The following is a 15,770-nucleotide window of genomic DNA, read 5'->3' as shown; positions in this document are numbered from 1 at the left end:
AGATGGAGATAAACTAAAGGAGAGGGGAGAGGATGAATCAAGAGAGAGAAAGAGGGAGAGAAGTGGGAGAGGTAGGGAAGGGTAAGAGAAGGAGAGGGAGACATAAAGATGGAGGTGGGAGAGGGATAAGGAGAGAAGGAGGGAGATAGTGAGAGGATTGGAGGGGAGAGAGAGAGAGAGATGGGGGAAGAGATAAGAAGGCATCAGAGAAAGGGAGAGAGAGGACTTGTGAGAGAGGAGGATAGAGGGAGGGATAGAGATATGGAGTTGGAGGGGGAGAGAGGGAGGGAAGAAGAATGTTGGGTGCAGGATCCCCTAAGGGCAGTTTTTGGGCTAAACGCTCATGTTTAAGTCAATTTTTGTAATATCATTGTAAAGACTCCGCATTTTGTGGTCACGGAGTGCAAAGGTGTTATGTGTCATAAAGGGTAGTCCGCCCTTAGTTTTGTAAGGTAAAGTCAGTTGTAAGAGATCTACCCATGGTCCGCGGACCATGGGATTGTATAAAAAGAGCTAAGCTCTGAGTAGTTTGAAAAACAACATGTAAGAGAGTCACAGCTTTAGAGAAAGAAGTCTAAGTCTTGGGTTGTAGTGTAGGTAGAGGCGTTGCAGCTGAGTGCATAGAGGCCTAGGGTAGAAGTCTGCAGTTGAGTGCGTGGACCCCTGCAGCTGTGTGCGCAGGGTGAACAGAGTTTGTAACACTTGGAAGATAAAAGGAGTTATTCTGCAATTTCTGTGTATTTGTTTTGTTGATGAATTTGGATATTTTGTGTATGAATTTCCTTTATGATTCTTCCATGATGCGCAAACGAATACAGTTACATTGAATAATTAAACACAATTATGAATATCTGATTATGCGGTGGTAACTTTAAGTATTCGGCAAGATAAGAAAATCACTTAGAGTAATTGAGGAATCTGCACGACGCGCTGTCATAACAATGTGAAAGTAATTGAGCCCCAGGTTAGGGTTGCGCGAAGATCAATCGTATACTTTTGCGAAGGTATTGAAAGCCGGAATAGAGGGTTTGTCTTACAAGCCCTAGAACGGGATCACCTGCGCGAAGGTAGGGATAACAGACATCACAACCATCTCACGGTGCGGAAACTTGGTTCCAACATCCCCCTATACTACTTCGGGTTAGATTTCGGTCCACGCTCCGCGGGTTGATGCCGAAGGGCCAGTAGTGTAGGGATTTGTTTGGCTAATTAACGTTGAACCTAGGTCTGGCCCCCTCAAGCCAACAAAGAAATACATAGAGTGAGAAGTGGAGAGAAAGAGGGAGTGACAAGGGAGGGATGGAGAGAGAGTGTGTATGTTTAGGGGTGAGATAAAGACACAAAGAAGGAGAGATAGAGATAGGGGGGGATAAGGAGAGAGAAGGAGGGTGGGAGGGATATCGTAACATAGTTGGAGAGAGATAGAGAGAGAGCGAGAGAGGGAGAAAGAGAGAGAGAGAGGGATGGGGGGAGAGAGGGGGTAGGAGAGAAAGGGAGAGAGAGGAAGAATGAGAGGCAGAACTTGAGAGAGAGGAGGAGAGTGATGGGGGAAGAGAGAGGATTGGAGGGTAGAGAGAGAGAGAGATGGGGGAAGAGAGTGAGCTAGGAGAGAAAGGGAGAGAGAGGAAGTACGAGAGAGCATACTTGAGAGAGAGGAGGAGAGAGGGAGGGAGACATGAGGAGAGAGGTAGGGATAGGGAGATGGAGTTGGAGGGGGGCAGGGAAAGAAGAAGAAATACATAGATAGTGATAAGTGGAGAGAGAGAGGGAGTCATAAGAGAGAGGTGGAGAGAGTGTGTGTATGTTTGGGGGTGATATAAAGAGATAAAGAAGGAGAGATGGAGATAATGGGGGAGAGAAGGAGAGAGGAAGGGATATAGTAACAAAGTTGGAGAGAGAGAGAGAGAGAGAGAGAGAGAGAGAGAGAGAGAGAGAGAGAGAGAGAGAGGATGCGAAAGAGTGGAGAGAGGGAGGGAAGGAGAGATGGAGTTGGAGAGGGAGAGAGAGGGAGGTAAGAATAAATAAATAGAGAGAGAAATGTGGAGAGAGAGAGGGAGTGATAAGGAAGATGGAGAGAGGACAATAGGAGGGAATAGAGATATAAGCAGGGGAGAGGGAGAGAAGGGGAAGAGAGAGAGAGAGAGGGAGGCGAGAAGGGAGGGATAGATATATAGATTGGAGAAAGAGAATTTATGTTTTAGGGGTGGTATAGAGAGACAAAGGGAGATAGAGATATAGATGGAAAGTGAAGAGAAGGGAGAAGAGAGAGATCAAGAGAGGGAGGGATGGACAGTGAGATTGATAGATATGGAGTGAGAGAGCATGTGTTTTTGGGGGGTTGGGATAGAGAGGCAAAGAAGGAGAGGCAGAGGGAGATATAGATATAGATGGAGGGGGAGAGAGGGAAGGAGATTTCTTCTTCCTTTTTAAATCTTTACATTCATCTAGATTAATTTTAGTTACTTAATAGGTCTATCCAATTAGAAAACCTAGTTTTTTCATGAAAAAACATATTTGTAATGAATTCCTATTTTTACTAATATTCAAGAAAAGTCATTGGTAATAAATTCCCTTTAACCTAGCAAAAACATATTTTGGTAAATTCTAATATTTCGTTGTTGTTGTTGTCATTTTTTTTGTTTTTGTTTTGTTTTTTTTTTTAAATAGTAATATTTGATTTTCTGTTTTGATTACAAGGTGCATTACCAACTTATCTCCATATGACACCAAAATCCTTTCCCACAAATATTATTTCCCACTTTGCACAACTCCCGAAGTCATTTCTCTCAAATATTATTTCACACTTCACACTGTCACTGAAATGCTTCATCACAAATAGAATTTGACACTTTGTTTTTGTGTTAAATTTATATAGTTAGGAAGAGATGTCGTTAGTTAGGGAGAGACGCTGACATTGGATTAATTAGATATATATGGAATCAGATTTTGTAATAGTTTTCTAATATATATGGGAGGGAAGAACAAAGCCATAGAGTGATGGAGGTGGAGAGAGAGATAAATTGAAGGAGAGGGGAGAGGATGAATGAAGAGAGATAGAGAGAGGGAGAGAAGTGAGAGAGGTAGGGAAGGGTAAGAGAAGGAGAGGGAGACAAAAATATGGAGGTGGGAGATGGAGGGAGATAGTGAGAGGATTGAGGAGAGAGAGAGAGAGGAAGGTAGGAGAGAAAGGGGGAGAGATGACTTGCAAGAGAGGAGGATAGAGGGAGGGATAGAGATATGGAGTTGGAGGGGGGGAGAGAGAGGGAAGAAGAAAGACATAGAGAGTGACAAGTGGAGAGAAAGAGGGAGTAACAAGGGAGGGATGGGGAGAGATAGTGTGTATGTTTAGGGGTGAGATAAAGACACAAATAAAGAGAGATAGAGATAAGGGGGGAGAAGGAGGGAGAAGGAGAGTTGGAGGGATATAATAACATAGTTGGAGAGAGAGAGAGAGATCATTGGAGGGCAAAGAGAGAGAGAGAGAGAGTGACAGGGGAAGAGAGAGGGAGGTGGGAGAGAAACGAAGAGAGAGGAAGAACGAGAGACAGGACTTGAGAGAGAGCAGGAGAGTGATGGGGGAAGAGAGAGGATTGGAGGGCAAAGAGAGAGAGAGATGGGGGAAGAGAGAGGGAGCTAGGAGAGAAAGGGAGAGAGAGGAAGTACGATAGAGCATACTTGAGGGAGAGGAGGAGAGAGGCAGGGAGACGGGAGGAGAGAGGTATGGATAGGGAGATGGAGTTGGAGGGGAGGAGGGAAAGGAGAAGAAATACATAGAGAGTGATAAGTGGAGAGAGAGAGAGGGAGTGACAAGGGAGAGGTGGAGAGAGTGTGTGTATGTTTGGGGGTGATATAAAAAGGCAAAGAAGGAGATATGGAGAGAATGGGGGAGAGAAGGAGAGAGGGAGGGATATAGTAACAGAGTTGGAGGGTGAAGAGAGAGAGGGAGACAAAGACAAAGAGAGAGAAAGGTGGGAGAGAAAGGTAGAGAGAGGAAGGAAGAGAGAGAGGATGCAAGGGAGTGGAGAGAGGGAGGGAAGGAGAGATGGAGTTGGAGGGGGAGAGAGAGGGAGGTAAGAATAAAGGAATAGAGAGAGAAATGTGGAGATAGAGAGAGAGTGATAAGGAATATGGAGAGAGAGGGAGAGAGTACAGTAGGAGGGAAGAGAGATAGAAGCGGCGGAAAGGGAGAGAAGGGGAAGAGAGAGGGAGAGAGAGGAGAGGATGAGGGAGGGATAGATAGATAGATTGGAGAAAGAGAGTGTATGTTTTATGGGTGATATAGATAGACAAAGGGAGATAGAGATATAGATGGAAAGTGAACAGAAGGAAGAAGAGAGAGATCAAGAGAGGGAGGGAGGGATAGAGAGATTGATAGATATGGAGTGAGAGAGCATGTGTATTTGGAGGGTTGAGATAGAGAGACAAAGAGGGAGATATGGATGGAGATATAGATATAGATGAAGGGGGGAAAGAGGGAAGAAGATTTCAGTGTAGATGGTGGTTTCTAATCCTATTTGATTGCTTGCACTAGATGCCTTGATTTTAGTGTAGATGTTTATTCCTAATGATATTTGATTGCTTGCACTATATTCATTGATTTCACTGTAGATTATTTCTATTCCTATTTGATTGCTTGCACTAATGCATTGATTTAAGTGCAGATGGTGATTTCTAATCATATTTGATTGTTTGCACTAGATACAATGATTCCAGTGTAGATGATTTCTAATCCTATTTGATTGCTTGCACTAAATGCATTGATTTCAGTGTAGATGGTCATTTCTAATTCTATTTGATTATTTGCACTAGATGCATTGATTTCAGTGTACATGTTGGTTTATAATCATATTTGCTTACTTGCACTAGATGCATTGATTTCAATGTAGATGTTGGTTTATAATCCTATTTTCTTACTTGCACTAGACACATTGATTTGAGTGTAAATGTTGATTTCTAATCTTATTTGTTTGCTTGCATTAGATGCATTGATTTTAGTGTAAATGTTGTTTTCTAATCTTATTTGATTGCTTGCATTAGATGCATCGATTTTAGTGTAGATGTTGATTTTTGATTTGATGTAATTGGATGTATGATGGTACATTAATTTTAAAGTGATTGGATTAACATTGTGCATTGATTTCAATGTAAGCACAAAAAATTATTGACAATGTACATTGATTTTTCTGTTATAGTAATTCAACCCATTAATATTGGAGAGAAAGAGAGATAAGGTATGATGTTTACTATAATAGCTCGAGCTAAAGATTTAAATTGTTTACAATTTAACATGTCATTTTCATATAATCGATATGAAAATATGACAATTGATATGAAAAGATGACAAAAGTAACAAGGGTGACAATAAGAATAGTAGAAGAAAATAGTTTGAGATTAATCATAATGAAGACTATTTGTAATTGACTATATTCTTATTATTCACATTTTCTATCATTCAACACCATTACATTGTCACTTTATATTAAAAATTTTTATTTCATCATTAAAGTTATTAACAATATTTAACATCTCAACAAACTGATGTAACTATGCATATTTTAAACTTAAAATGACAGATTAATCTGAGACATATTTTAGCATGTTTAAAATGATTCTATTAGTATTAGATGAATTTACATATTATTGGTAAAATTAATCATATGTTTGTTAGATTTTATTTGGTCACACATGACTGCAACCTCAATCCATCTTAACCCCAGATCTATCAAGCACCGAGAGGGATCAAATCTCTCGAGGTGCAAACCTTTTATCGTTTTGCACTCGAAAAAGAGGTTTTCACCTCGAGAGATTTGATCCCTCTCGGCGCTTGCTAGATCCAAAGTTAAGATAAATCTAGGCTAGTTGTTAATCCATTTATAAATTATAGTTTTAAATTTCACTTATAAATTGAGATGGACATTTTCATATATATTATTTAGTTTCTCATATACACATATATTTGCATTTATTAAATCATTAATATATATAGTTATATTTTATATAGACTACTTTAATGGACCACACACATAATTTGTATAATAAATTTATTATTATGTTAAATTATGATGGTCACATTTAATTACCCTACATTAATATTGTTTATGTTTTATTAGTCTTTATTGTTTAAAAAATATAAGTTATGAATTTTTTTATCTTTAATAAATTAAATATTATATATAAATATGACTTGAGTCTATAGCTTCCTAAAACAATCATGTTTACTATATATGTTTTAATTTAAATATTAATTAAAAATTGAAGTCAATTTTTTCTTTCTCTAATTAAAAAATGTTAAACTTGTTTACATTATACCTACACAGGTTCCATAAACTACACAATTAAAAAAATTACGAATAATATATATATATATATATATATTTTTTTTTTTTTTGAGAAAAAAGATAATTGAAAAAATTGCAAAATAATTAGTTCCTTTGTTAACTTGTTTACATTATACCTACACAGGTTCCCTAAACTACACAACTTAAAAAAATATGATTACAAATAAAATATAAATTTTTATTTTTTTGTGAGAAAAAATATAATTGAAAAAGTTACAAAATAATTAGGTTATGTTCGATAAATACAACACTGTAAAATGTGTATACAAAAATATACCTTTGCTCTATAAAATTTTACATTAAAATGTAATAGTAAAGAAGGGAAGTTGCGAGGCAGCAAGTCCCTGCATTGAGTGGGGTAGAATGCTTTTCTGCGCTGGCGCGACCGAGCCAGTAAGAGAAGTGGCTGCTGAAGCGGCGTTCCCCACATAGACCTCGAGATTTTGGAAGCAGCATCCTTCTCATGGCCCCTGGACGGCAGACCTTCGTGAACCAAAAGTGAACTGACCTTATGAGCTCTTTTTTCGTAGTCCATTCACTTGTCTACCAATATCAGTCTCCTGGAAACTCTGTTATTCTGCAGGTGGGGATGGCATAAATGTTGTCATGACCTGCAAAGAAGTAGGTGTCAGTGAAATCATACACAATAAAATTATAGTTTAAACAAAGTAAGATGAAGCAAATAAACCCAAGCCAAAGGCAGCCCACAAGGCATGACAACAAACTGGCTGTGCTGTTAGTACTGAAGTGGGGTGAGACCATATACACTGGATATTCTGAAGATCATGAACTCTCAAGGTATCTACCCTGGATCATTCATGATGAAAGCAGATGACCATGTAATAATATTTGCAAAACCCACTAAGATATAGTGAAATATTATCGGTGCTCCTATTTGTCACTTCTGCAAAGTCATGCAAGAAAACGAACAAGAACCTTCGTGAACCAAAAGTGAACTGACCTTATGAGCTCTTTTACTAGCTTTCGAATGTCAGCACAAGAATGTTTTCGCAGTCCATTCACTTGTCTACCAATATCAGTCTCCTGGAAACTCAAAGAGGAAGTCAATAACTAAAATAGAAATAAGCTAAAACTAAGAAGAACAAGCATAATATTTTAACAAGAAGCTAATAAGGTCTGTTATTCTGCAGGTGGGGATGGCATAAATGTTGTCATGACCTGCAAAGAAGTAGGTGTCAGTGGCCTGAAAATCTCTCATGAAGCTAATTAAAATAAAATGAATTTCAAACACAAAACTGCTTTATATCAAATAATGCACTAATTCGAATAGCGCGCTTTGTAAATGAATAAAAAAGTGCCAGAAACATTACATAACTTGCTGTGAAAATGATTTCACAACCTGAACTTTTGTTTTGTCATGATTCCTTAATAAATATAATAGCATACCTTAAAAAAAAAGCACAGCCACTTTTACAGATGGGCTGCGTTTGGCCACATAGTGAATGGATGTTACAGGTGAACAATAGAAGGTATTGACTACCATATAGAGAGTTGAGTTTCAAGTCGGTGAAAGATTCTTCTCTTAACTGTCATTTTAATTCTTGCATAATTTGGCCACAAGTCCCCATCATGATTACTTTGGCATTGATATGAGAACTCACACAAGGGAGAGAATAATGAGGCTTTCTATTCATCCCATGGTTGTATTTGTTTATATTACAGAGTAGAACAGATGAAATGAATAAAAAAGTGCCAGAAACATTACATAACTTGCTGTGAAAATGATTTCACAACCTGAACTTTTGTTTTGTCATGATTCCTTAATAAATATAATAGCATACCTCAAAAAAAAGCACAACCACTTTTACAGATGGGCTGCGTTTGGCCACATAGTGAATGGATGTTACAGGTGAACAGCAGAAGGTATCGACTACCATATAGAGAGCTGAGTTTCAAGTCGGTGAAAGATTCTTCTCTTAACTGTCATTTTAATTCTTGCATAATTTGGCCACAAGTCCCCATCATGATTACTTTGGCATTGATATGAGAACTTACACAAGGGAGAGAATAATGAGGCTTTTGATTCATCCCATGGTTGTATTTGTTTATATTACAGAGTAGAACAGATGAGTGGATGAGTTGTGGCAGATGTGAAGCAAAACCCTATTACAGAGATAGAGGGTTCATGGTGAAAGCTTCACAGTTTGAAATTATGTCTGCCAATATGGTGCAGAAGAGGAAACTTTGTGATTTTTTCATGTTTTGGGCACTGGTCATTGTTGCTCTGGTACTCTATTGGAGTTTATGGAGAATTTGCTCTTATGGAATTGCTTATAGAGCTGTCACAATTGAAGCACAACAATCTTCAGCACAATGGAATTTCAGGATCCAGAGGTTTGATGATACCAATGTGACTGCTGGTACTCAAGAAAATCAAAATGTGAGTTCTGTTGTTCAACAGAATCAGAGCAATGAACATGAAATGAATGGAAAAGAAGAGGAATCCTTGTATCGGTCAATGGATGAGTGGGAGAAAAGTTCTAATAATTTCTATGTTGATTCTGACTTTACCTCAAGAGACAAAAATGGTTGAAGGCCCATCATCATCTGCTTCTGAGGTGCTTCAAAAACAAGCAGGATTACTGCAAGATCCATGGCTTGGACATGTTTTACAACACAATCCTCCTTAATCAGAAAATGTACACTTTCTGGGCCAAAATTCCTTTGATTAGGGCAGCCATGGTGGCTCACCCTGAAGCTGAGTGGATATGGTGGATGGACTCAGATGCTGTGATCACAGACATGGAATTTGAGCACCCATTGGAGAAGTACAAGGACTTCAATTTAATAGTCCATGGATGGGAGCAAAATGTTTATAAGAAAAGGAGCTGGTTGGGAATCAATGCAGGGGTTTTTCTTATGAGAAACTGTGAATGGTCCATGGATTTCATGGAGAGGTGGGCTGTGATGGGGCCTCAGAGTCCTCTGTATGAGTCCTTTGCTAAGATTTTAACTGATGTGCTGCCTGACAGAGCTCTAACTGATTCTGATGACCAGTCTGCTCTTGTTTATCTTATGATCAAAGAGAAGAAGAAATGGACCAACAAGATTTATATTGAGAATGACTATTTTTTTCAGTATTATTGGTTGGACATTGTTGGGAATTTTGAGAATGTAAGTATCCTTGTCAAAATGGCATCCACCTCCTCGTAGCTCTCTTTGTTTGCCAGCTTCTTGAGGATTAGGTACTTTTAGTGCAAGGAGAATCCAAAGGAAGATCTAGACTTTTGAGTAGTTCCAGGGCTTCTTTACTACCTACATGTTTTTCATCCACTACCCACTCAGAAAACCAGGTTTCCAACTGGTTTGATGGCTAGGGCTAATGAACTGGCTGATTTGACCGGTTTCTGGTTCAGACCGGCCAGTTTTGAAAACTATGCCTGGAATGGTAAATATATGATTAGGATTTCACCAAGCTCTCCTCCCAGGGAGTGAATGATGTGAGATGAAGTTTTGAGACATGGTTTGCAAATTTGCAATCAACATAAAATTGAAATCAAATGCTAACTGAGAATGCAGATAATACAAGTCACCAAAAAAAGATAAAATCTCTTCAGCTCTTCCAATTCCTTCTCAAACTGAACTCTGATTCGTGTATTCTGTCATAAATAGAAAGAAATGTATGTAGTGAGCTTAAAATGATGCTCCAAGTTCATATACATACTTAGGCAGCTTCCAATAAGCTAACATCGGGATCTAGGTAAACTAATAAACGTTGGCTGAACAAATCTAGCAATAACAGAAAGCAAACTCACCAAATCTTGCACAACAAATTTAGCAAATTTAGAATAGAGAAGTTATATGGAAATATTCTGGAAGTACCTCTTCCTCATGAGGCTTTCTAATTCGCTCCTGTTCCTTCGGTATCCTCAGCATCTCATGGTACAGAGGGTCATGAACATTTGTTTGCACACGCCTTGACGGTGCAGATATGTGAATTTGTGCATTATTAGATGCTACAAATTGTGAAACCTGACATGGTTCATTCCCTCTAGTTAAGCCATTCAAAAACATGGATGTCTCGGTGGTGGCACTCAATCTCTCAGACATATCTATCACCTGAGGAGGCTGAGATGATTAAACATCTATGTGCTGAGAGTGTGGGTCCCTCTCAACATACAATAATTAGGTGCTAAATAACCATTGGTTTTATCCCAAATTTATTAAACATCTATGTGCCGAGAGTGTGTGTCCCTCTCAACATCCAGTAATTAGGTGCTAAATAACCAGAAATCAAAATATATAAAAGACATCAATTATTAATCATCACTGAGCAAGGTTGAACCATGAATGGCATAGACTAGTGATATCGCTAAAACCTTCTCGAAGATGGTTCAACACAATCTATCTTGGAGTAGGTATTTATTAAGAATCTGATTGAAATATTCAAACAGGGAATCACCATGCAAATAGTTCATCAAAGTAAGCCCCTGAATATAAAGATTACTTCACCATGTAGAGCCCCTGAATATGAAGATGACAGTTAGACTTCTAAACTCTGGTTTCCCCATAAAAGAAACTTAACATCTTCCCAGGAAATTGGTTGTAATGGACTGTAATGAGATACTTCATCCTCTTAGTAACTAAATTTGCAAGAGGCTAAAATATATCAAATATATTGAAAGAAATTAGGTTTCTTAATGAATTAAGAAACATCAGTAATTGATCATTTAACTAAATGCTATACTAAGGTTCAAATACAAGTTAATATTATAGACAATACCAACTTTTTCTAGTCACAAATTTAATAAGAATGCAATTTTTGGATCAATAGGAACTTCGATTTCTTATATCACCAGATTCCGACAATGGAAGATAAGATTGCTACAAAATTAGACGGAACTGACCCAAACTTTGAGTTATGCTAAACTTTTGCCCCAACCTATATCGAAATGTTAATTAAAGTTTTGGATCAATAGAAACTTCAATTCTTATATCACTAGATTCCGACAATGGAAGATAAGATTGCTACAAAATTAAATGGAACTGACTCAAAGTATCACCAAATAGGTTGGAACCACCATGAACCATGAATGATTTCAACTTGCCCTGCGAATGCCGGGCAGGTGAGTCTGCATGGTGGATAGTGTTTGCCATAGTGGACATCTAAGAAGAAAATTAACAAGTTATAATATGAAATATACATATAACAGGTCAAAACAAAATATGATACTGTTGAATATACATAAAGATTAAGAAGAAAATTAACAAGTTATAATATGAAATATACGTATAACAAGTCAAAATATGATATTATTGAATGTACATAAAGATTAAAGGGAGATCATATATTGATCATTTAATGAGATGCCATACACATAAGTCCATATTCCTCAATTTTAAACCATCACATACATCAAGAAGAGAGATCATGGCCTGCTGGGATAAATCTCCAAACTGATAACCAATAACTACTGCAATAGGCACCCAAATATTGTAATAATAGGAGATTTGGCGATCACTGGGTTAGAAATTGCATACAAAATGGAAAAGATCCTACACAACTCCAAATTACTATCAATTACCTGGTATCATTGTCTCTCCATGAAATGATGAGGTCGAATCAAATCCATAAACAAAATAGTGCTAAAAAATTCAACAGAAATAGAGGGACAACTTATAAACCCATTCCCTGAGTTCAACCTATCAATGTAATCATCAAATTGATGCCATGTGCATAGATGATGTTACCCATATTGACCTAAATTAGCAAAACCCATTCGAATATGATATTGTACTCTAGATAAAGACAACAACCAGGACCACACATGGTAACAAGCAAATTAAGCAAGAGTAACTGCAACTTGAAAGTAATTGTTTGCAACTAGAGAATATAGATAGTTGTCATAATGAAGTTTTAACAATTAGCTTCAAGTCCGATGGCAAAGAAAATACTACCGTATTACCAAACAGATCAGAGCTACAGCAGTTGATGAGTGTCGTAAATAGATGATTCAAAAGACCTCAACAACTGTGCAGAAGTAAACTATCTACTTCCCTGGTGCACCATACCATGTTGATCATGAGAAACGTTTTGTGTTTTTGAGGACCTGCGCATCAAATCTATGGTGCCTTGGATATCTTGTGAGCTTGCAGCTTGAGACGCTCTGAAATTGCTCCCCTACAACAAGACAAATACATGTCCTCCAAAGTTTCCAATGCCACCTGCATTGGAACATTTGTTTGCACAGACCTTGACGGTGCAGATATGTGAATTTGTGCATTATTAGATGCTACAAATTGTGAAACCTGAAATGGTTCATTCCCTCTAGTTAAGCCATACCGTTGTCGTTACATTTGTGACAGAAAGCAGAATTCAGCAGCTCACCAGTTTTCAATCATGGTCGTTCGAAGTCCATACCCCACTGAGCATGAAGACCACCAGAAGCAAGGCCATGCCCGAAGAAGAAGCCATAAGCAAGCCCCATGAAGATTGAACCAAGCCATTAGATATGAGAATGTTAAAAAATAAAAATAATAAAGTGAATTAAATTAAATTAAAAAGAGACGTTGCCACGCCAAGAGCATGCTTCCCAGGTGTCGGAGGTATGGAGATCAAGTGCTGCCTGTCTTATCTCGAATGCATGCCTCACTTCCAATTTCTTCTCCTGCACAGACTTCGCCGGTGTCTGAGCCCAGATGGGTTGTTGTTGCTGTTGTTGTTACCATTGCCATTGCCAGCGCCACCACCACTGCCTCCATCTTTTTCATTGACAGTATAAACTATCAGCCCAATGTCCCCCGCAGCCATTACTACACAACTCTGCTAATTCCCCTCGACCACAGCGTTGTGATTCCCCCTTCTACCCCATTCTCTCCGCCCCCTCCTCCTGCTATAGCGAAGGCGCCTGCCTTCGTTTATAACCCCGCACCTTCCTCCCACAAGAGCTCCAGCCATATTTATGTACCAATTATTGCATCCGTAGGAGGAGCGCTACTTCTTGGACTAGGGCTTCTGGGAGCCATTTGCTTTTCAAGAAAAAGGCGAAGCAAACCAGAGACAATAAAGCCAGACGCATGCGATGCGGAGGGTTTCGAGATCGAATCGAGCCTTCTTTCGAACATGTCAGAATTGCTGGCATTGGACAGATTGATAGGCTTTTCCTTCAAAGAACTTCAGGAGGCCACCGACAATTTCAGCGGGGCGCACAGAATCAAGAATTCCGTCTTCCACGCGGTTCTGCACGGAAACAGAGTGGCGATCAAACAGATGAGAGGGCAGGTATCAAAGGAGATCAACGCCCTTCACAAATTCCACCACACGAGTCTCGTCACTCTGCTCGGCATCTGCGTTGAAGAATCGTCGGACCAGGACTCGTACCTTGTCTTCGAGTACGCCGAAAATGGGTCCCTTAGCGACTATATCCATAGCGCACGGTCACATGCAGGGGGTTCGAACCTGTCATGGAACCAGAGGCTGTAGATCGCTCTGGACATCGCAGAGGGGTTGGAGTATCTGCATCAACTCCCACCTGCGTTCACAAGGACCTTAATAGCCGCAATATTTTTCTGGACAAGAATTTTTGAGCAAAGATCGCCAATTTCGGATTGGCCAAATGCGAAGCAGATGCGGGTTCTTGTCCGTAGAAGTGGTTCCAGGTTGAAGGCAGAAGGTGAAAGGCTCCCGGGTAAAGGCTTATTCCTTCCTTCTCCTTCCTTCTCCTTCAGAGCCAACCCTGTACTAGTCAATGACACAATTAGATGAACCCTGGAATATTCCAGGGCTGCAGGCTGGATAATACAACAATACTGTAAAAGCATTCAACAGTTGAGCAGGGTCAATCACAGAGCGCTGGCGATGGGTAGAAGCAGGAGGTAACTTCTGTATTTTTTTCTTCATGATTCATTTTCCTTTCTTCATGAATCATTCCCCCTGTATGGCGAGTTTCCAGTGCTGCCAGTCCTGCAATAAGATTTGGAATAAGATTACACCTGGTTACATGCAAACATAAGAGATGGCACCTGGAAGTTGTGGCAGGCAAGAGTGGCAGGCGTACAAGCGGTGATAAGTAGTGGTGGCAGGCGTACCCTGGCATACAAGCAGGGCTGATGCTTCCTCTATTATACCATGCAGTCCATGGAAATCCAAAATAGCGGAGCTAACATTTAGTGCCATCGACTAATGCCAGCATTAGATTAGGTAGTATTTTTACCAGTTGATATTTTTCTACTAGTTTCAAAATATCAAGCAAACACAAAAGTATAACATATGCTTTAGCTTTGGTCCCCGGGAAGAGGCCAAATAACATGATTTATCAATATGTGTCTACAAAACTTGGTTTATAGTTGATAAAGGAGGAGTAAAAGCAGCATTAATAATGCTAAAGTGCTCATTTCCGATTACTATAGTCCATGCCTGGACGACAGGGACTAATAAGAAGGTCAATGATCAATGTGTATTTACAAAGCTTAGAAAGATGGAAATGAAGTTAAATGATCTATGGGTATGTATAATTTTTTTTTTTTATGAATTTTCATGAAAATGAAACGGTAAATGGATTAAAACCGCTAATCTTGATACATTTTATTCATTAAACACATGCAAAATCATAGTATAAGGAAATGAAAGGGAAAGGTTATTGTAGATCAAATATTTGAAGATACGAACAAGGAGTATGTAGTAGGTTGCTTTTGGTTTATAAGGATTGATAGTCATCAATGAAACATGAATACAAATTCAATTTGGATAATTAGGACTATAATGTTATATTGGAAAATGCGTAAGTCCCTACACAGTTCAATATCTTTTAACGAGAATATTTATTTTCACTTGGGAAGAAAATAATGAATAACCAGTCTTCATAACTATAAAATTAAGAATCATCCAAAAGTAGATTTCATTCTTGAAACTCCAATTCGCACATTATTATAGGTAATGTCAAAATGTTTAATCTTCTTAATATATATATATATATATATATTTTTTTTTTTTCAAAAGGTGGAAAAACCTATCAAACTCAGTTGTCAAACCAACAATGAGGACAACCATCTCTGGCTGTTATCCGCGAATGTCGGTTAACGTATCACTGTTATCAAGGAAAAGCACGCCACCTGGAATAACCCGCTGGTGGTCCGTAAGGGAGCAGGCTTTCGCTTCTGCTAGATGCCTCTGGGTCTTGGGCCGTTAACCTGTTTCCTTATGTCCGAGGAAGACGAGCTCTTAGCTAAGCAAAAGCAGTTTTAGGGCATACTCCAGGCCCAGTCATCTTAATATTATACTATCAACATTTTAGAAAAAAATAGAGGATAATAAAATAAATTGAAATCTAAAAATAAAATAAAAATAATTATTATTATAAATAAATAAAAATTGCACATTATTAAGAACATATGCCATTTAAAACATAGGTAAATTCAAAATGTTTAGTCATCTTAATATTATATTATTAATATTTTAGAAAAAAAGAGGAT

At 38.5% G+C, this 15,770-nt stretch overlaps 1 pseudogene; it reads left to right on the top strand.

Moving 5' to 3' along the window:
* Positions 1-8,484: 8,484 nt before the first annotated feature.
* Positions 8,485-9,521, top strand: LOC149167504 (putative glycosyltransferase 7; annotated as a pseudogene).
* The last annotated feature ends 6,249 nt before the right edge of the window (positions 9,522-15,770 follow it).

The sequence above is a fragment of the Pinus tabuliformis genome, chromosome 5_1 (assembly GCF_031772625.1).
Source record: "Pinus tabuliformis cultivar Carrire ecotype Pingquan chromosome 5_1, CPIR1, whole genome shotgun sequence".
In the NCBI taxonomy this organism is placed as follows: domain Eukaryota; kingdom Viridiplantae; phylum Streptophyta; class Pinopsida; order Pinales; family Pinaceae; genus Pinus; species Pinus tabuliformis.
Note: the sequence above shows the minus strand (reverse complement) of the source record. Positions and strands in the feature narration are given on the sequence as shown.